This window comes from Carassius gibelio, chromosome B7 (genome assembly GCF_023724105.1).
Source record: "Carassius gibelio isolate Cgi1373 ecotype wild population from Czech Republic chromosome B7, carGib1.2-hapl.c, whole genome shotgun sequence".
Classification (NCBI taxonomy): Eukaryota; Metazoa; Chordata; class Actinopteri; order Cypriniformes; family Cyprinidae; genus Carassius; species Carassius gibelio.
Window position 1 is genome coordinate 34,192,687 of NC_068402.1, and position 18,917 is coordinate 34,211,603.

The following is an 18,917-nucleotide window of genomic DNA, read 5'->3' on the forward strand; positions in this document are numbered from 1 at the left end:
GCCCTTAGATATGGAGGCAGGGTGAGAGGGAGGGAGTGAGTCTGAAAGAAGTATTGAAAACTCGGCTGTCAATCAAGCACTACGCCTTCTTTAGTGCGTCATGCTGTTAGACGGGCGACTATTTAATGTGCATTTTAATACTTGGGCATTTGCATGATTGACCCGTGACTTGCAAATAAGCCTGGATCTCTCTTGCTGCTTTCAAACAGGTGGCTCGCTTCTGCACACGCGAGCAGAGGAACCCAGCAACAAGGTAAATAACTGCTTATATGTTTTTCCCATTAATTTTGACCTTGGTGTTTTACGATGAATCTGTAGAGTTTTGCAATATCCCATAACATCTTCAGAGCACATTACTTGTCTTTGTGTAATTAGTTTTGAATAATTGATAGTCAAACACCACTGTTACTGCCGCTAATACTTAGGCTAAGGGATTGTTATATAGAAAATATATAAGGCATATACAGTTACAAGAGTATTATAAAGACCTATTTCGACTAAGCAAACATAACTCCATACCTGTTTCAAAAATTGAATGTTTATGCTTTATATTACCAGTACATGTACTGGACATTTTTTGGGAACACTTTATTTAAAGGTGTCGTTGTTACACATGTTACATGTACTTTCTATTATAATAACATAAATGATGAGTAATTACATCTAAGTAACCCTAAACAAAACCCTAATCCTATCCCTAAGCATTTAGTAAGAACATGTAGTTAATTAATATTACTCAGTAATTAAATGTGTAATTGCACTGTTATAAGGGAATGGGGATAACCGCGCTCGGGCTCGGTTCGCTTGCTTGTTAGCTTGCTTAGTTTATTTCAAATCTTGTGTCATATTTTTAATCATTTGAAGTCATCTAGGGAGTTTCTCCCCTTGGGAGTTTTCTAAGGTCCCTTGTGGTTCCCATCCCTCTGATTGAAAACAGCTGCCCTGGCATGGCGGCAGTAGGGTTTACAATTGAAAGCACCACTAAAAATGTCTTCCTAAATCATAAAAACTTTTTTGTGTGTTGCTGATGAGGCGTCCATTTTCTCTGTCACATTTGTGGACTAGAATAAGTAGAACTCTTTTCGGTAACACTTTAGCATAGGGACCGATTTACACTATTAACTAGTTGCTTATTAGCATGTCTATTATAAACAAATTGGCTATTTATTAGTCATTATAAAGCACATATTCTGTATTCTACATCTCTTATCCTACCTTACACCTAAACTTAGCAACTACATTACTAACTATTAATGAGCAGCAAATTAGGAGTTTATTTAGGCAAAATTTGTAATTAATGGTTTGTTGAAAGCGAGAATTGGACCTTAAAATAAAGTGTAACCCAGTTTTTATTCTCTAGAAAATACAATGCTACTGAAGGAGAGACCCAAGTCAGATCTATGGAACAAGGATATAGAGACTTGTGGCTTGGGACAAAAGTAACCATTTAGCAACCACTCAAACTACCTAGAAACCACTGTGAGCACTTTAGCAACACTCTAGCAAACCGTGGCGAGCACCTTACCAAATAGATATCAACACCCAGACAAGCATCCACAAAATTACAGCATGGTTGCAGTGTGCATCATACATATTTCCTTTAGAAAGTGTAAACATTTTAAACATTTTTAACATTTTAAGACTTGGTTACACATACTTAGCTTTACTTTATGGTGGCATAATTTATTGTAACTTTCTGTAGCTCTGTCCACCCGAAAAGAAAAACATTTTTTTTACATATTAACTTCACAAAGTTGATTTCAGCTAAAACACAAAATTTCTTCTTCTTCTACTTAGACCATGTCCTTTACGTAGTGGTAGTGCACGTAGGGTCTTCCACGCGACAACTCAAAGATCTCCATTTCTCTCTGTCCTGTGCTAGGCTGCGCACTTTCTGCACGCTCAGGCCCGTTCTTTCCAATGCCGATTTGGCCCAAATAGCTCTCGGTCGTCCTCGTCGTCACATGCCTTCTACTCGGCCTTCCAAGATAATGTTAGGAATCCGATTTCCTTCCATTCGCAGTACGTGTCGCAGCCAACGGTTCTGTCTCTCATGCACTTCGTTGACAATCGTTCGTCGTCGTCCAAGCCGTTCTCGTATGGTCTCGTTCCTGATTTTGTCCATTATTTTGACACCAGCAATCTTCCTGAGAGCAGCCATCTCAAACACATTAAGCATGTTCTCCTCTTTCGCTCGCAGGGTCCATTTCTCGTATCATAAAGCACCTCATGTTGGTCTCAGTGCTGATCTTCTTGTCCGACCAAATCTCTTTGAGCGAACTCATCATGCTTAGCGCGCATGCTGATCTTACTTGTGTGTCTTGAGTGCGTTCACCGTATTCGGTGATGTACGATCCCAGATACTTGAATCGTTCGGCATAGCTCAGTTGTTTGTCTCAGAGTCTAAGACCTTGCTTGATTACCTCTTGCTTTTCATCTTGGGACTTCACACTCATTAGCATCCATTCCATTTGTGAATCGCTTATCTCCATGCCGTGATCCCTACTTGTTTTGTTGATCTTGTCCATGAGGCTTTGAAGTCGATTCAGTGACTTAGCTATCAGCGCGATGTTGTCTGCAAACCTGAGATTGTTAATAGGTCTACCGTTGACAGCCGCGTCATCATCATTTGGTTGTTTCTCTTTCTCAAGCGCCATTCTCATTATATGCTTCAAGAAAATATTAAAAAGATTGGGAGACACACGCACCGTCCTTGACACACACGCACCGTCTGTGTGAACCAGATTGATTCAGTTGAGCCGATTCGTACCTCACTTGTAGTCTCAGCGTACAGGTTCTTAATTAGCTTGACTAGCTCTGGATGAACGCCGTAATGATGTAGAATTCGCCATAGGTCCTCATGCCAGACTCGATCAAACGCTTTCTTGAAATCGATGAACACCAGATACAACTCCTTGTCTTGCAGTGCGAGATGTTTCTCTGCAAGAAGTCGTATGGCAAAGATCTGCACGATAGTTCCTCGCCCGGCTTGAAAGCCTGCTTGTTCTTCAGCCATCTGTATCTGGATTGTGTACTTCATTCGACTCCGTATGATTTCAAGAATGATCTTGCTAGTGTGGCAAATGAGGTTCATTGTTCGGTAGTTCTCGGTAGACACTTGGTGGTGTCTCCTTTCTTTGGCAACGTGACTATCAATGACTTGGTCCAATCCTAATAAGATTACTTTCAAGTTCGTCGATACCAGGCGCTTTCCTGCTTTTCAATTTCTTGATTGCAGCTCTGACTTCGCTTTCCAAGATGCTCAGAAGCACCTCATGATGTTCATTTGGCCACAGGACACTCTCTCGCATCGCACACTCTCTCTCGGTAGTCAAAATTCTCTGTTCTTGCTTCGAATGATGTTGCTATGCTCTTTTTAAAGCGACTCCTGTCTTAAGTACTCTCACTTTTTGGAAAAGGGCCCTCGTATTGTTCCGCTTGTTGAGTTGTTCTATCTCATTGCACAAATGCTTTAATAAAACACAAATACATAATCCATAATATTGCTTTGTCCAGTCAAAAAAGTCACCTTGTCTAAATCAGAAGAGAAATATGCACAGTAAAAAAAAGTCCAGAATAGTCCTGAAGAAATATGTTGGTATTTTGATGTGAGAGGACAACATGGATGAAGAAGCACGATGAAGGCCTGAGTGTGAGAAAATTAAATTTTTAGGTAAACTGTACCTTTAATGCACTGAGCATAGCAGCTGTTTTAAAGAAGACATCATGTCAGTATTTGCATATTCGGACATTAAAAAAAACCTCTTCATTGCTTCCTCTTTAGTGGCTTGTTTTTGCTGTAGTTCAGATGCTTCTTATTAACTAGCGTGTGCATGTTTATTAGTGATATTTAAAGGGGAAAGAAAGTCAATTTCTGTCATTAACAGGATGCAGAGGAGAAACAACTTTACCACTCATCCATAAAATTTTAGTAACTAAATCTAAATCAGGAAGAGGCAGAGGTCCAAAACATAAAGGCTGTGGAGGACAGAGTCATACTTCAGCTGCAGCTCATTGGAGCATCATGCAGAAACCAAACACACACACACACACACGCGCGCGCGGCAATAGCAGTTCGGAGAAGCACGAGAAGGCTTCTCCTTAAATGGTCAAAGCTCCCAGGAGTCACAGGGAGGCTAGTGCAGGGAAAAAAGTCAGGGAGAGGAAAAGAGAGAGGACGCTGAAGATTGTGGAGCTTTGAGGAAAAATATCAACAGCACAAATACAAAGAGAGCTTTGAAGGAAATAGTGAGCTGTTGAGAGAGCATCTTTCATCCCTGTTGGCCAATCAGGTAGAGTTTTAGCAAGTTTTTCTTTGCATGGATTGATTTATGCCTCTTGAGACAAGAGCTTGCGGTGGATACTTCAAGAAAGAAATAGAGTTAAGTACACCGCATTGTTTCCTGGGAGGTGGGATATTGTTTTAATGGCCTTAAACTTTCCTTATGTACAAAACTGCATGTTACACACAGTCTGCTTAGTAGCAGCGCAGGTTACATGTATACAGTGGCGTTTGAAAGTATGAGACAACATGTCAAATCTGGGATTCAATCATCATCTCATTTAAACCTGGATATAAAGTTGAAGTTCCGGCTCTATTTATAGCTCTCTAATCAAATAAGCATAATTGTGACACTGATCACGTGACAGACAGTCAGATGTTGTTGTTTCCAATGAAGCTCAAGGTGCTCTTTGGATGATGCTCAAATCAAATCATCATCAGGTTTTATGAACTTGGCATCTATTGTCAGATTGCATCCTTCTATAAAAAGTAACTTGAAATTGAAAGTTATTTATACCTAATCTATCCTGATCTAAATTTAGTTTTGTTGACACAACCCAGTGCATTTAGTAAAAAATATTATGGAATTTAAATTATATCACATAACATTTTCTTTAGTGTGAGATGGTCAAAAAATAGAGATTTTTTCCATTCAACTTTACACTCAAATTTATGTGCTTATAATTCAATTCTGAATAATGAAAAATTGAAACAAGAAAAAATCCAAAATGCCTTCTTTTTCCAAATCTTTTGTCAAAACTTTGCATTTTAGAAGATAACATCACAACTTTTTTTTGTTCAATTAAAATCCATCCGGCATAGATTATATTACTTTTAATAGTAATGCAGAACAAGAAGTGCATAGTTCAGCTAATTATTGTTGTTTTTAAATATCACAATGATTTCAGTTTGTGTACCAGCACATTTTAACAATACCATGAATATTATTGTAACACTTTAATATAGGGACCAATTCTTTTTAGCGTGTCTATTATTAACATATTGGCTGTTTATTTGTGCTTATAAAGCACATATTTTGCGTGACATTATCCCTTATTCTACCTAATACCAAACATAGCAACTACCTTACCAAGTTTATTGAGACAAAATCATTGTTAATTGTTTGTTAATGGTGAGAATTGAAATAAAGATACCATTATATCGATAACCTTGATCATTTTGGTCACTTTGATTGTGGCATGAAATTTTCAATTTACACTAGTGGTCTAATACTTTTGCACCTCATGTGAAACATTTTCTTTTTCAAATATGTTGTAAAGTTGAGATCCTGCATTTCTTTCATGCACTGAAAGGATGAGAAAAACTAGTTTCCCCGGTTTATCATGGCAGGTTTTTCGTGATGCTCACCTGAATCGCCAGTTTCTCAAACATTTCTCCATTTCCTGCTGTTTTTTTACTGTGACTGTATAACACCTCCTTTTTCACACAACCGAAATTTCATCAAATCTGGCTCACTATATCTGTGTTACATAACAAGTGAAGGGAGGGGGGCAGGACATGCACTTTCTCATGCAGCCACGTCAGAGCTTTTGCCACGAGGTAACGCTGAGGTCATCAGGGACCCGGAGGGACTTGACATCAAGATGACCTTCATCCTCCTCAAATTTATAAAACTTGAACTCCTCTCAGTGGTGACAGTCAAAGGCCAAGTAAAAATAGAGTCAGTCAATGAGAATAGAGCCCAGATTGACCACAGAGAGAGACAAGTCATAGAGAGATAGAAAGCTCCCAAACATAGACTCATAGCCAGCAGGAAATAATCAGAGTGATTGGATTACACTGCAATATTCATCTGAGTGTCATTCTCTGCAGGGGAACGTGCTGCAGGACTCCTGCTGTCTGAAATCATTCAGATGCCCTATCATCTACTTACCCTTATATGCATATAGTATATCAAATGCGTAGTTTTTAATATTTATCATGCACTTAGTCTTAGTCATTGTGATATTATTAAAAGAGGTTTAATAGATTATAAAATATGATTTATTCCTGGCAAATCTGAATTTTCAGCAGCTATTATTCCAGTTTTCTGTTGTTGTTGTTGTTTTGTGAAAACCGTTATACATTTTTTGATGAAAGTTTAAAAGAAAGGCATTCATTTGATTTTTTTTAAAGCAATGTACAAGTTTTTCTTGTCAGTTTTGATAAATATAATGAATTCTTGCTGAATAAACATTAATTGATTTTTTTATATACTGACCTACAATTTCGAACAGTAAAAATAGCTGCGATAGCAAGCTAAACTATTTCTTATATTTGTTGCTGCTTCTTCATATGTACCCATGATTTGATCTTGAATAACATCTGATAGTCCAGAAACTTATTTTAAGGTAAAGTTTAATAACAAAATTAACTGAAAATATATTTTTCATGTATTGCATCATAAAAACAGTTGTCGCCATAGTCGTCATCACTAAGAGATATTTACAATTATTTACAATTATTTAACAATCGCTAAATCCACAATTATTTATTTCACATCTGAATGAAGAAACAGATAACTTATGGATCTCACAATATACAGTATACCATTGGTCAAATTTAGTGAAGAGTGAATAGTAATTATTGGCGAAATGTCAGGAGCGAGAAGCAAATTTTTACTGCTCAGAGTTTGCTTTTCTATAGCAGGAGGCTAATATCAACTTTGTCTCAAATGTTTCACAAACTTTAAGCGTTACATTTACATTTACTCACCCTCATGTCATTCCAAACCTGTATAAGTTTCCTTCTTATTTTGAAACACAAAAGAAGATATTTAGAAATTCCAATAGTTTTTGGTCCCCATTGACTTCCATAGTTGGGAAAGAAATATTATGAAAGTCAATAGGGTCCTTTAACTGTTTGATTACCAGCATTTTATAAAATATCTTCTTTCATGTTCAACATAAAGAAACTCATACAAGTTTGGAACAACATGAGGGTGAGTTAACGATAACAACATTTTCATTTTTAGGTGAACTATCCCTAAGGAATATAAAAATAGACGAATGAAACCATTGTTTACAGTAAGGATATAGAGCTATAACATGAATGTGAATTGCACAGATTGAATAATGCTAGAGAACTGATGGGAAATGTTTCAATTAATATTGAAATCATAATGAAAGACTTTTATTGCAGACTCTGATATATTGACACATCTAATCATGTTTTAAACATTATTAAAGTCTGTTGAAACACTCCAGGAGACACAAGATTACTAGGGTATCTTTCTCAGGAGAAATTTCTGAAAAACAGGAATTTAACAAATAACCAATCGCGTTGCTATTTTGAAAATAACAGTCAAAGAAATCCTTTGGGATTTCGTTTTTCCTACTGTACCAATAGGAAGATGGGAAAAGATGCGTCAAATGTTGAAAGCTGTGTCAAAAGCACATCACAAAACATGATTCATACACTCCCTTCAAAATCAAGCCAATATCAATCATTGCAGGGCTCTGAGACTTCACACGTCCTGTGTTGAAGGTGGAAGAGATTGAGCTGATATTGTGCCTTTCAAAACCATTATCTCTTCCGCTCAGCACTACACTCTCTTAATTTAGTCAAAGTGTTAGGGAAATCATTTGGATATCACTTTTAAATGTCAGCTATATTTTGAATGGTCTTTTCTGATAAGATAACATACACAGCACACAATAGAACAGAGGAAAGATTCATCTGGCAAGAGTCATCAATGAAAATGAGTATGTTGTGTATTGTCTTAAAGGTCAGCAAAAACACAAATGCAACCCTCCTAGATCAGGATCCTGGTTCACCATCTGAGCTTTGGCTGAGACGTTCTGTCAGGGTTTGCTACGAGCCATTGTCTACAGGTAATATTACAAAAATATTGCTCTTTTCTTAGCTCAGGTTTTCTCAGGTTTTCTCAGTTATGTTTCAAATAATCAACTTTGCCTTGTCATTATAGCTGTGTTGTGGACTCAAAAAAATTTTATTTGTGGGTACCATGGTTTTTGATTTTATTTGTAGTAAAATCATGATTCATTTTCGTAAAGGGAATGTAGACTTCTGAATTTTTGGACGGCTCACAAAATTTTATAAAAATAAAAGACTATTGTTTGCATACAGTATGAGTATAGGGCTGTTTGGTCTTGGAAGAGTTTGAGTTCAAATTGAACAACTTTACAAATTTGACCACAGTTTGAGACAAAGTAGAGATCTCTTGTAAATTCTGGAGTCGACATGTCTTTTTCACAGAAGACAAGATTCCACTTGGTCTCAATTTAATCTCTTTGCTCTATAGGACAAACAAGGGATCTCATTGTCAACTTAACAGTGTTGGTTTATTTCAGGTCTTCCATTTGTGGGAGTGCTTACCCTACAGAGTCCTGCTTTACTCTGTAGTGAGAGCTCTTTGCCGGGACCGTCAGCTTTTGAGGAGCCCACGCCACACAACAGACAAGAGAATGTAGCTGGGTCAGTGTTTACATTCCTTCACTTCTTACAGGACAAGACTTGTGTGTGTTTATGTAAAATCCTCACAAAAAGATGATCCAGCGTGAGGTGAGACTATGCAGGAACACCAGAGTTTACACTGTCACCCACCGTGTCCCCAGTAAATTACTTTGACTCGCAACTGATACGTGTAAACCCTTTTAGTGTGGACCAAAAACCTAAAGGACATTCTTCTTAAAATGTATTTTGTGTGGCTACACTAAATATCTAGGGACCAAAATATCATATAGACCTGGACTTAGCCTTTTTAACTTGGATATACTTGGAACTACTTAGGGTGCTTTACACCTGTAGATCGATTGCTTTGTTTATAAAATTCGGTCCACAGTTCCACAGTTCATTTTCCTGGGATTCCACTTAGCTTGTAGGATTTATTTTTTTCTTTTTTTTTTTTAGCTGTAGTTAAATTAATTGATAATTTGGAGCAGTAGTCCAGGTTTCATCTCAAAAACCTTTTTAATATTCACCTACTATGAAAAAGAGCAATAAAACTCTATTATGAAATGAAAAAGGTGTGCTTTGATTTTGAATGGCGAAGGCGTGCTCACCCACAGACATCCACAGGTTAATTTTGAGGTATTAGCAAAACAACAAATCTAATGCATTTCATTGAACTTAAATAATTACCCATCATACAATGTGATATAGCCTCGTCCGGTAGATCTGATTGCTTTCACACTACATCCAAACCACTCTAGAGTTTGTTTTTGAGACCACCTCGTTCAGGCGATCGAGCCAGGTGTGAAAGCACCCTAAGAAACTACCCAGAGTGTTGGGTCTTGAAATGTTTTTTGGGGTATACTAGAAAATATTTTCATGCTTGTTCTGAAAACATTTTAGATTATTGCGGCATCTCTCTTCCCAGTTTGTCTCAAACAACCTGTTTAGTTTATGTTTCATCGATACAGAATGGGCTCTGATTGGTTAGCTGGCCCAGTATGTTGTAATTGGTGATACCCCCCTTACCGTAACTGTAACAACCTCAAGTTGTTTCAAACTTGCATGAGTTTCTTTCTTTTATTGTATGTGATGTTCCCCCAGTTTTCCGTTATTTCATTATCTGGAAAAAATTCAAGTGATCACCCGGGCACCATCCTGTCATGCATGCACATTCACACAAGAATGTTGGTTACCAAACAGCTCCTGATCCCCATTGACCTCCACAGTATGGAAAAAGTACTGTGGAAGTCACTGAGCCTGGTTCCATTGTGCCAAGTTTGGCATGGACAAACACCACTCACATTTTCTTTCATACAATGTAAAAACCGGGTTGTATTGTATTAATAAGCAGTATAGTGGTATGCTACATTGTTCTAGATTGTGCATAGGTTATGGAAAGTAAGTTGTTTTGATCTTTGTTTTCCTTTAGGTTAGACCGGCCAGTAAGCAGTGACATCTTCCTCTCAGAGGCTATTACAAAAACCTTAGATGTAAACGAGGAAACGTGCAGGAGTCTAAATATAGTAGAGGCTGGATGTGCAGAAACTGAGCTACAAAACAGCAGAGGACAAGCAGAGAGTTCTGGGAAGTGCCACAAATCAGAACATAGCAGCAGGACAGAGGCCTTAAAACTTCTGAACCAAGGACAGCCTTCCAAGTCAGCAGACGTCTGGGATAATCAAGGATTCAATTCATCAGGGGAGACCCAAGTAGAGGATACTGGGAGTTGTCAAGAGGCAAGAGAGGATTCAGATTGCACTGGGAGGAGTCAAGAGGAATCTCAGAGAACTGGACAGAGTCAAGCAAGGACAGGAAACAGTGAGACTCAAGAGGAACCCAAAACAAGTGACTCAGAAGCATCAAAGAATCCGAGTGTCCAAGGTGAAGATCTAACTGACATTCCAGGGGTGAGTTACATCCATGATCAAACAGTTTGTTCAACCAAATTTAATTTGGTACGATTCACTGTCCACAATGAGCCATGCACCTTTGATGTATTTATTGGTAAAAACACATTGTTTACTGAGTATTCCTTCATTTAATTCTCTGTACACCTCTGGAATCAATTGCCCTTTATTTTTGGAATTTTATTTCCCCCTGCGATAAGATTTTAATTATTTTAACATAATGACACATTTCAACCTAAACACCTTCCACAGGATATTAAACCCACATCTTACACAAACATTTAAAAGTAACATCTCTATATTGGATTGCACATTCACAAATTAGCAACAGCTGACAAGCTTAACTCAAGGCATCACACTAATTAATAGGATTGAACTATCCAGAGATAATTATCACCCAATCAGAGCGGGTTCACATCAGAAAACATACACTGCACAAACCCACATGAAACCACCACACATTCGCGTTCACAAAATGCCCTTACAGGTTAGGTTTCATTGGGCAATTCTAAATGTGCCAATTGTGTTCATTGTGAATTTACAAAAACTTGTAAAAGTATTTTAATCATCCTGATAAGAAAAGTCACATTTTTATTAAGAGTTTCTTAACATGTGAGAAAAATGTGATTTGTATAATTAAATGTCCATGCAATAAAATGTATGATTGTGAAACATCCCGTTCATTAAAGGAAAGGATTACAGAACATAGAAGTGCAATAAATAGAAAGGATCTAAAGAGGTCTGATGCACAACATTTTTGTGAATGTTACCAAAAAGTGTCATCTTTCTTTTTTCTCAGAATTGAACAGATTAAGCAGGTGGTAACATTGATTGCATAAGAAAGAAGCTTGAAGCTTTTTGGATTTTTTATTCAAAATGTCTGTTTCCAAAAGCTATGAATGAGTATTTTTTTTTTCTCTCAGGCTATGTCCACACGAAGCCATTTTCCAATCCCTATCCGATTTTCTTTTTCTGCCTCATCTCAAGAAATATCAGCGTCCACATGAAACCACAAACTGACACAAACTGACAGAAAACTATGTAGTATACATGCCAGACCAGCATTTGGCACTATAATTATGCCACAGAGATGCAATAAAAATGGAGAAGACTTGTACTATGCACATAAAGCTTACGTGCGATATATAAAACGAACATGGAACAATACATTTATGAATCTGTGTTAATGTTAGGTAATAAGACAATCGTTCAGAGTTTGTTCATGTTTTTTGTTGCTGTTATGTGACAGCGCTGTTTGACAAGGGGTGAGACTTAGGCTGATGACATCGTCGGTTCAAAAATATACGGATCCGCTGTCCACACAAAAATGCACTTCAGGTCTTGCATTTTCACATTTATCCACTCTGGGACCCGGTTTCAAAAAATATTATTAAATGCCAGATCTGTCTGGACGAAATGGCTATACGGTTTACCAAAGGATTTACAAAATTATACCAAAATGTATGTGTATACAGCTTAATGTGTCACTGTGAGGATGGGGCTTTAAAGATTTTCTATGATGGCGGTTTCATGTGTGTTTCTGCACTGATTGGTTGATTATTATCTTTGGATAGTTAACTCCTACTAATTAATGTGATGACTTGATCTAAGCTTGTCAGCTGTTGCTTATTTGTGAATGTGCAATCCAATATGGAGAGCTACCTTTACAAATAACTCTGCGATACTCTATTCTTCTTTTTAACCTGGACATGAGAATGTTTTTTCCCATTTAAGGTATGCATCCTTCCCAGCGTTTTGGTTCTAATATAACAGCAATTGAGGGAGGGTTGTTGAGTATTTTTGGATCATCTAGGATGGGGTATGCCGTTCTGTTTTTGCAGGGCCACCTTCCTGCAGAGTTTATGGCAAGCTCACACTACAGGATTTTTGGCTGGATTTTCTTTTTTTTTTTTTTGGATGTTTCATTGTACGGTTTAATTATCTCCAACTCTTTCTGTGGTACTGACATTTCTTGTTGTCTTACTACTTCACTTTTGTTGTGGTTTCTTCTTTCTTTAGGATAAAATAACTGCACAGGCTAATTGAAGGGCCAGTTGATTGTCCATGCTAGAAGATATGGAATGTTCTGTAGTGTGTGTACTTCATTTGTGTTGTGTAGTATGCACGAACCTATTACAGATGAGAAGAAATCTTGTTACATTGTGGGAGCAACTCGGTGATTCGGCTAGTCTTTCAATCCTATAAAGCAGTGGTTCTCAAACCTGTCCTGGAGTAACCCCAGCCCTGCACAATTTATATGTCTCGCCCATCTATCCCACCTGATTCAACTCATCAGCTCATTAGTGGAGACTGCAAGACCTGAAGTGGGTGTGTCAGAAATAGGGAGACATAGGTGCTGGTCATATAATTAGAATTTCATCAAAAAGTTGATTTATTCCACTAATTCCATTCAAAAAGTGAAACTTGTAAATTATATCAATTCATTACACACAGACTGATATATTTCAAATATTTATTTCTTTTGATTTCGATGATTATAACTGACAGCTAAGGAAAATCCCAAATAAGCTAATTAACTCAAAACACCTGCAAAGGCCTTTAAATGGTCTCTCAGTCTAGTTATGTAGGCTACACAATCATGGGGAAGACTACTCACTTGACAGTTGTCCAAAAGTCTATCATTGACACCTTGCAGAAGGAGGGCAAGACAAAAATTGTAATTGCAGAAGAGGCTGGCTGTTTACAGAGCTCTGTGTCAAAGCACATTAATAGAGAGGCGAAGGGAAGAAAAAGTGTACAAGCAATAGGGATAACCACACCCTGGAGAGTATTGCGAAACAAAATCCATTCACAAATGTGGGGGTGATTCACAAAGAGTGGACTGCAGCTAGAGTCAGTGCTTCAAGAACCACTTCACACAGACGTATGCGAGACATGGGTTTAAGCTGTCGCATTCCTTGTCAAGCCACTCTTGAACGACAGACAGCGTCAGAAGCGCCTCGCTTCAATAAGGACTGGGCTGCTGCTGAGTGGTCTAAAGTTATGTTCTCTGATAAAAGTACATTTTGCATTTCCTTTGGAAATCAGGGTCCCAGAGTCTGGAGGAAGAGAGGAGAGGCACACAAGCCACGTTGCTTGAGGTCCAGTGTAAAGTTTCCACAGTCAGTGATGGTTTGGGGTGCCATGTCATCTGCTGGTGTTGGTCCACTGTGTTTTCTGAGGTCTAAGGTCAATGCAGCCGTATACCAGGAAGTTTTAGAGCACTTCATGCTTCCTGCTGCTGACCAACTTTATGGAGATGCAGATTTCATTTTCCAGCAGGACTTAATTAGAGGTCGACCGATATATCGCTTGACCGATATTTGTAATTTTTTTAATATATCGGCATCGGCCATATCCGTGTTTTGTAGTGCCGATTTAAAGTCAGGCACGTCGGCGGACAGCCCCGTTTTATTGGCGCGGTGGAAAGTGCTGCTGCTGCCACTGCATGTGAAGCACCCCAAGACAAAACTTTTTGAAGATTCAACAACTGCCCTGGGAGATAAAGGTAGTCAGAGAATTACACTCTGTAAATGGGGTGGAGAAGTTGTCAGCTCTTACAAACACTGCAGCATGACGTTACTCCGTCCCGATCACAGACAGCAGCGCGCTCGGAGAGACAGCTGTCCTGGAGCTGCCTAGAACGGTGAATAACATTTGTTCGGAAGCATGGTTTGATCCAGACAATAACCAGTTTTCCATCCAACTCATTTGTATTTAGGGATGCCAATATTCGATCGTTTCCATGATCGATCGTCGTTTAAATTAACGATCAATTAATGCTGCAAAATGCATCTGCAGCGGTATTATTATTATGTGCAAAAGCCACTTGGAAAAAAAGCTCTCATATCCAAATTAAAGGGGTTTTAGTCTGAATAAAATGCTAGTAGCAGGACTGTAAAATGAATAGATGTGATTGTGATCATTTGATAAAATGAAGAGAGCGCGCCATACGTTGGCGATCATTTATCTTTGTTGACTGTTTCTCGTCGAGGAGACCGCTGAATGAGTCTCTTTAAATGGTTTGTGGTGCTCGTTGTTGTATTTTAAAACGCAACTGCAATGTTTTCAAATAACACTATAGTAGTGGTGCAACGGATCATCATTGATCCGTGATCCGTTCAGATCAATATCTTCGGTTCGGCACAAACGTGACCCGCGGATTGATTTATGAAAAAAAAAAAAAAAAAAGTTGCGCATGTTCAGTCCACACTCAGTTGTCATGGCGAGCGGAAGAACGGAGGAGCTTGAACCCCCGTATATTTTGGCTTCCCTGTCAGATATAATGATGAAAGAGAGATTAGAGTGAAAAGATTCTATCAGACCTTTATGAACAGGAGAAGAAAAAAAAGTTGTGGATGAACTATCCCGAGCATCCTCTGTTGCGCTCACGACAGACAGGTGGACGTCCAGGGGAACGGAGAGCTCTGTGATGATAACTGCTCACTTCATCACTGCAGACTGGGAGATGAGAAGTCCTTATTATTATGTTAAAAAGAAGATATTATGCCATGTGCACTTTAAGTCTATTTCATATATTTTAATTTAATAATTTAATGTTAATGAAAAAAGACAAAACGTATGTTTATTAGTCTTGGCCTTTTTTTTCCTTTTTTTTTTTTTTTTTTTTTTGCTGATCCGAAAAACGATCCGACGAGGACGAGCGAGCGCGAGTTTGACTAGATGTATTTGGAGTTTTTGCTCAGGTCTCGTTCTGCACATATCCAAATGTTTCCACATTTGCAATGTATCTGAATGTTAAACTATAATATATATTTTTATTTTTTTTAATGTAAACTAGACGGAAAATATCATCCTCTTCACATGAGCAAAAACGTCCTTGGCATAACAGCAGAGTGGACCGGTATACTACGGTCTATTTAAACTGACCAGTGTAACTTTTTATATGTTTGGTACTTTATTTTAATAACGAACAGACTTCGATGTAATTTTGAAATTAGAATGCACTTTAGATGTTCTGTGTCATTTACACCACACAAATGTTGCTGGTTGCTAGTGTGTTTGCAGCACTACAATTATTATTTTTTTTTTAATATATTTATTTTTTTATATTTTTTCAGTTTAATAGATTTTATTTCTAAAATAGTATTTATTTAAATGTATATTTGTGTTTACATTTATGTTCCAACAAACGTAAAAAATTTTACTTGATAAATGCTCTAAAACTTATATATAAGTGACATATATATATATAATTTAATACTTGGTCAGTTTATTAATTTTTTTGGTTAACTTTGGATATTTTTTTATTTTAATACCGTGCAGTGCACAAAATTAAGATTCAAGAGATGGTTCAAGTCAGTGCTCAATAAATGATGATAAGTTTAGAAATGTTGTGCATCAGTGCGACATTTTAGCATGCAAATGTAGGGGAGAACTTCAAGATATCGGCCCTAAAAATCGGCAGCACATATCGGCCATCGGCTGACCCTGACCTCTAAACATCGGCATCGGCTATAGAAAAACCCATATCGGTCGATCTCTAGTTATAATCATCAAAATTTAAAAGAAACAAATATTTGAAATATATCAGTCTGTGTGTAATGAATGAAAATAATATACAAGTTTCACTTTTTGAATGAAATTGGTGAAATAAACTTTTTGATAATATTATAATTATATAACCAGCACCTGTAAAATGGGCAGTGCTGGGGGTACTTCATGGCCATGTTTGATAGCCATTAGTAGCCCATTTAGGCGTAGCTGAACCAGCCAAAGTCCTCAGGATGAATAAAAACTTCCAAGCAGGTGTATTAGGGTGGGTTGAAACTAAATTCTGCAGGATGTTGGCCTTTCAGGACCAGGATTAGACAGCCCTGAGGTAGGAGCAAGAATAACATCTCAAACTGGCTTGTGCTTCCTTTGATGCCATTTTAAACATTTAATGATGCTTGTTTTGGCAAACTCCATTTTACTATTACTTTTGAGCATTAAAATGAAATGTATAACATCCTGTTTGTTCTACAGGCATGATTGATGCCTCAAAATGTGCACCTGGTTGAAGTGAGGTACTCTAAGGGAATGTGGAAAAAAAACTGAAAATCAAAGCATCCTAACCAAGATGAATAAAATGTCCAAAATGTGCATAAAAACAATGTGCATAGAATTTTTATTTATTATGAGGCAAGATGTGCATAAACTACTGTGGAATCACACTTACAGGAAAATAAATCCATGAAAACGTCATGTGACTGAATCATTTGTTAGAGATGTAGGGTGTCTAGTCCTGGTCCTAGAGGGCTAATGTCCTACACACTGTAAAACCGAACAGTGAAATTAATCAAATGAAATTAGTTAATTGCACTCAAATAATAACGAAAGTTCATTGGACTCCCAGCATGCTTTGCATCAGAAAACAAGGAAAATAAATTTAGAAATTAAGTGTTATTTTGTGTGTTTTTACACAAGATTAACATAGAGGGACATAAGTTAATACATAAATGTTGTGTTATATTAGATTTTACAAAGGTTTATGTTATGTTGGATTTGTAGTGTTACCGTTGTGGTGAAGAGTAGAGCCTGTGGTTAGACTGAGGATGGACAGCAAAAGCCTAATTTTGAGTGTATTTCCCACATTATAGGAGTTGAAAAATAGTTCAGAAATATAATTATTTAAGATAACTCTGAGATAATTTAAGGCAACTAGAATTAATTTTTTTAAGTTTATGTAAACTTAAAACATTTAAAAACATCACTTAAATGTTTTTGTGTAATCTGTGTTTTTTAAATGTTTTTTGTGTAAACTTTGGTTCTGGGGAATTTAATGTGGTTGGAGCCAGGGTCCAAAATGAACTTTTCCATTTAAGGTCAAATCTTGCCCCTAGAATTAATACTTGTATCTGTATTGGCTTTTTGAAGTCAAATACTTTAATTTACCAACCATTAAAAATATTATAAAATGTTGCCATGACATTTGAGTGTTTAAATTTGTATCTAAATTAGACATTTAAAAACAGGAGCTAATATGGCTGCAATATTATGACCGAAGTCGTTTTTGCCAATTATTTTGCTTAATATTGTAATTAGAGGTCAACTGATAGTGGATTTTACTGATAGCTAGGTTGGACAACACTGGCCAATACAATGAATCATCCGATAGTTTTTCAAATGGATACTAAACTAAAATAGTGCTCTACTACTTAAAAAAATTGCTGAACCATACGTTGTAAATGAATATTAATATTAATTATGTATTGATCATTAAATTTAGATCATATTTTATTAATATTAACAAATGTAACTTCAAAATGTGAAAATATATTGGTAAATGTTGAAATTCACAAACTCTACTTCTGCTTTTATCAATCTTAGTTAATGTTACAGATTGACTCTTATGCTAAATATGGCCATCTTTAAATATGTACAGAAAGGCCACAGTATTGAAATTATATGGACTTTTAATGTATACTCTTGCAGTTTAACAATTGATGACTAATCAAAATATTTTAGTTACACCGTGCAAAAGGGCAGCATTTTTCTGTCAGCTCAATGATCATATCAGTTTGCTTTTCACGTCATTAGCTTTAAATAAGGAACTTTGCTGGCTAACCGTTGCATTAATGTGACCAGCTAGATATAAACGAATGCAAATATATCATAACATGATATGGTAGCGTGTTTTGGTCACATTGTTTTAACTGCTTGAGGTGCTGCTAATGTGGGCGTCCTCTTAGCCTTGATAGCAAACATATTGCTGTCTTTTATCCACTAATGCAGCATCTAGTCAATTAATCACTTATTAATGATATGAAAACATTCACTACAGTATACTGTGTACACAGTTTTATTGTCCATGTTTTAAATCTGCATCTGAAAAGTCTCGCTCTGTCCAGCACCCAGTGCCAAGTGTCTAAACCAATAGCATGTGCTGTCAGTGATCTCTGCCTCTATATACTGCTCTTGTACTGTCTAATGACAGTGGACCCTTCTCAGCCACTCCAGCAAAAGATGCAACTATCGGCATAGATTTTTGCAGATAACCAATAGTACCAGCCATCAACTATCAGTGCCAATTAATTTGTTGCATTGTTTTTGCACTGTTTTTTATTATGAGGGAATTCACTAGTGCAACAATTCAATTAGTGAGCGTGCTCACTCAACAACAACTCTAGAGTTTCTTTAGAGAATCTAAGCCTCTCTGATTGGCCATTGGATTCCTAAGTTCAGCAAAAACATGTTTGATTAGTCATAATGTTTAATTCTATAAAAAAAAAAAAAAACAATGCGTAAAAATGAATCTGATGCAGTGCGAGTAGGGAGGCATCGATCTTATACTCTGTATCAGCTCCGAT

At 37.1% G+C, this 18,917-nt stretch overlaps 1 protein-coding gene across 6 annotated transcripts in view; it reads left to right on the top strand.

Moving 5' to 3' along the window:
* The first annotated feature begins 216 nt into the window (after positions 1–216).
* The window catches only part of LOC127962041 (inositol 1,4,5-triphosphate receptor associated 1), a 50,315-nt gene continuing 31,614 nt past the window's right edge, over positions 217–18,917 (top strand). For 2 of the 6 annotated variants that reach the window (XM_052561455.1, XM_052561458.1), the window contains exons 1-4: positions 4,263–4,292; positions 8,010–8,115; positions 8,596–8,719; positions 10,128–10,605. The gene's annotated coding sequence lies outside the window, so the exon portion shown is untranslated. Of the gene's footprint in view, positions 254–4,259; positions 4,293–8,009; positions 8,116–8,595; positions 8,720–10,127; positions 10,606–18,917 lie in introns of those variants that run through there. The other 4 variants (XM_052561457.1, XM_052561459.1, XM_052561456.1 and 1 more) reach the window with 4 other exon arrangements.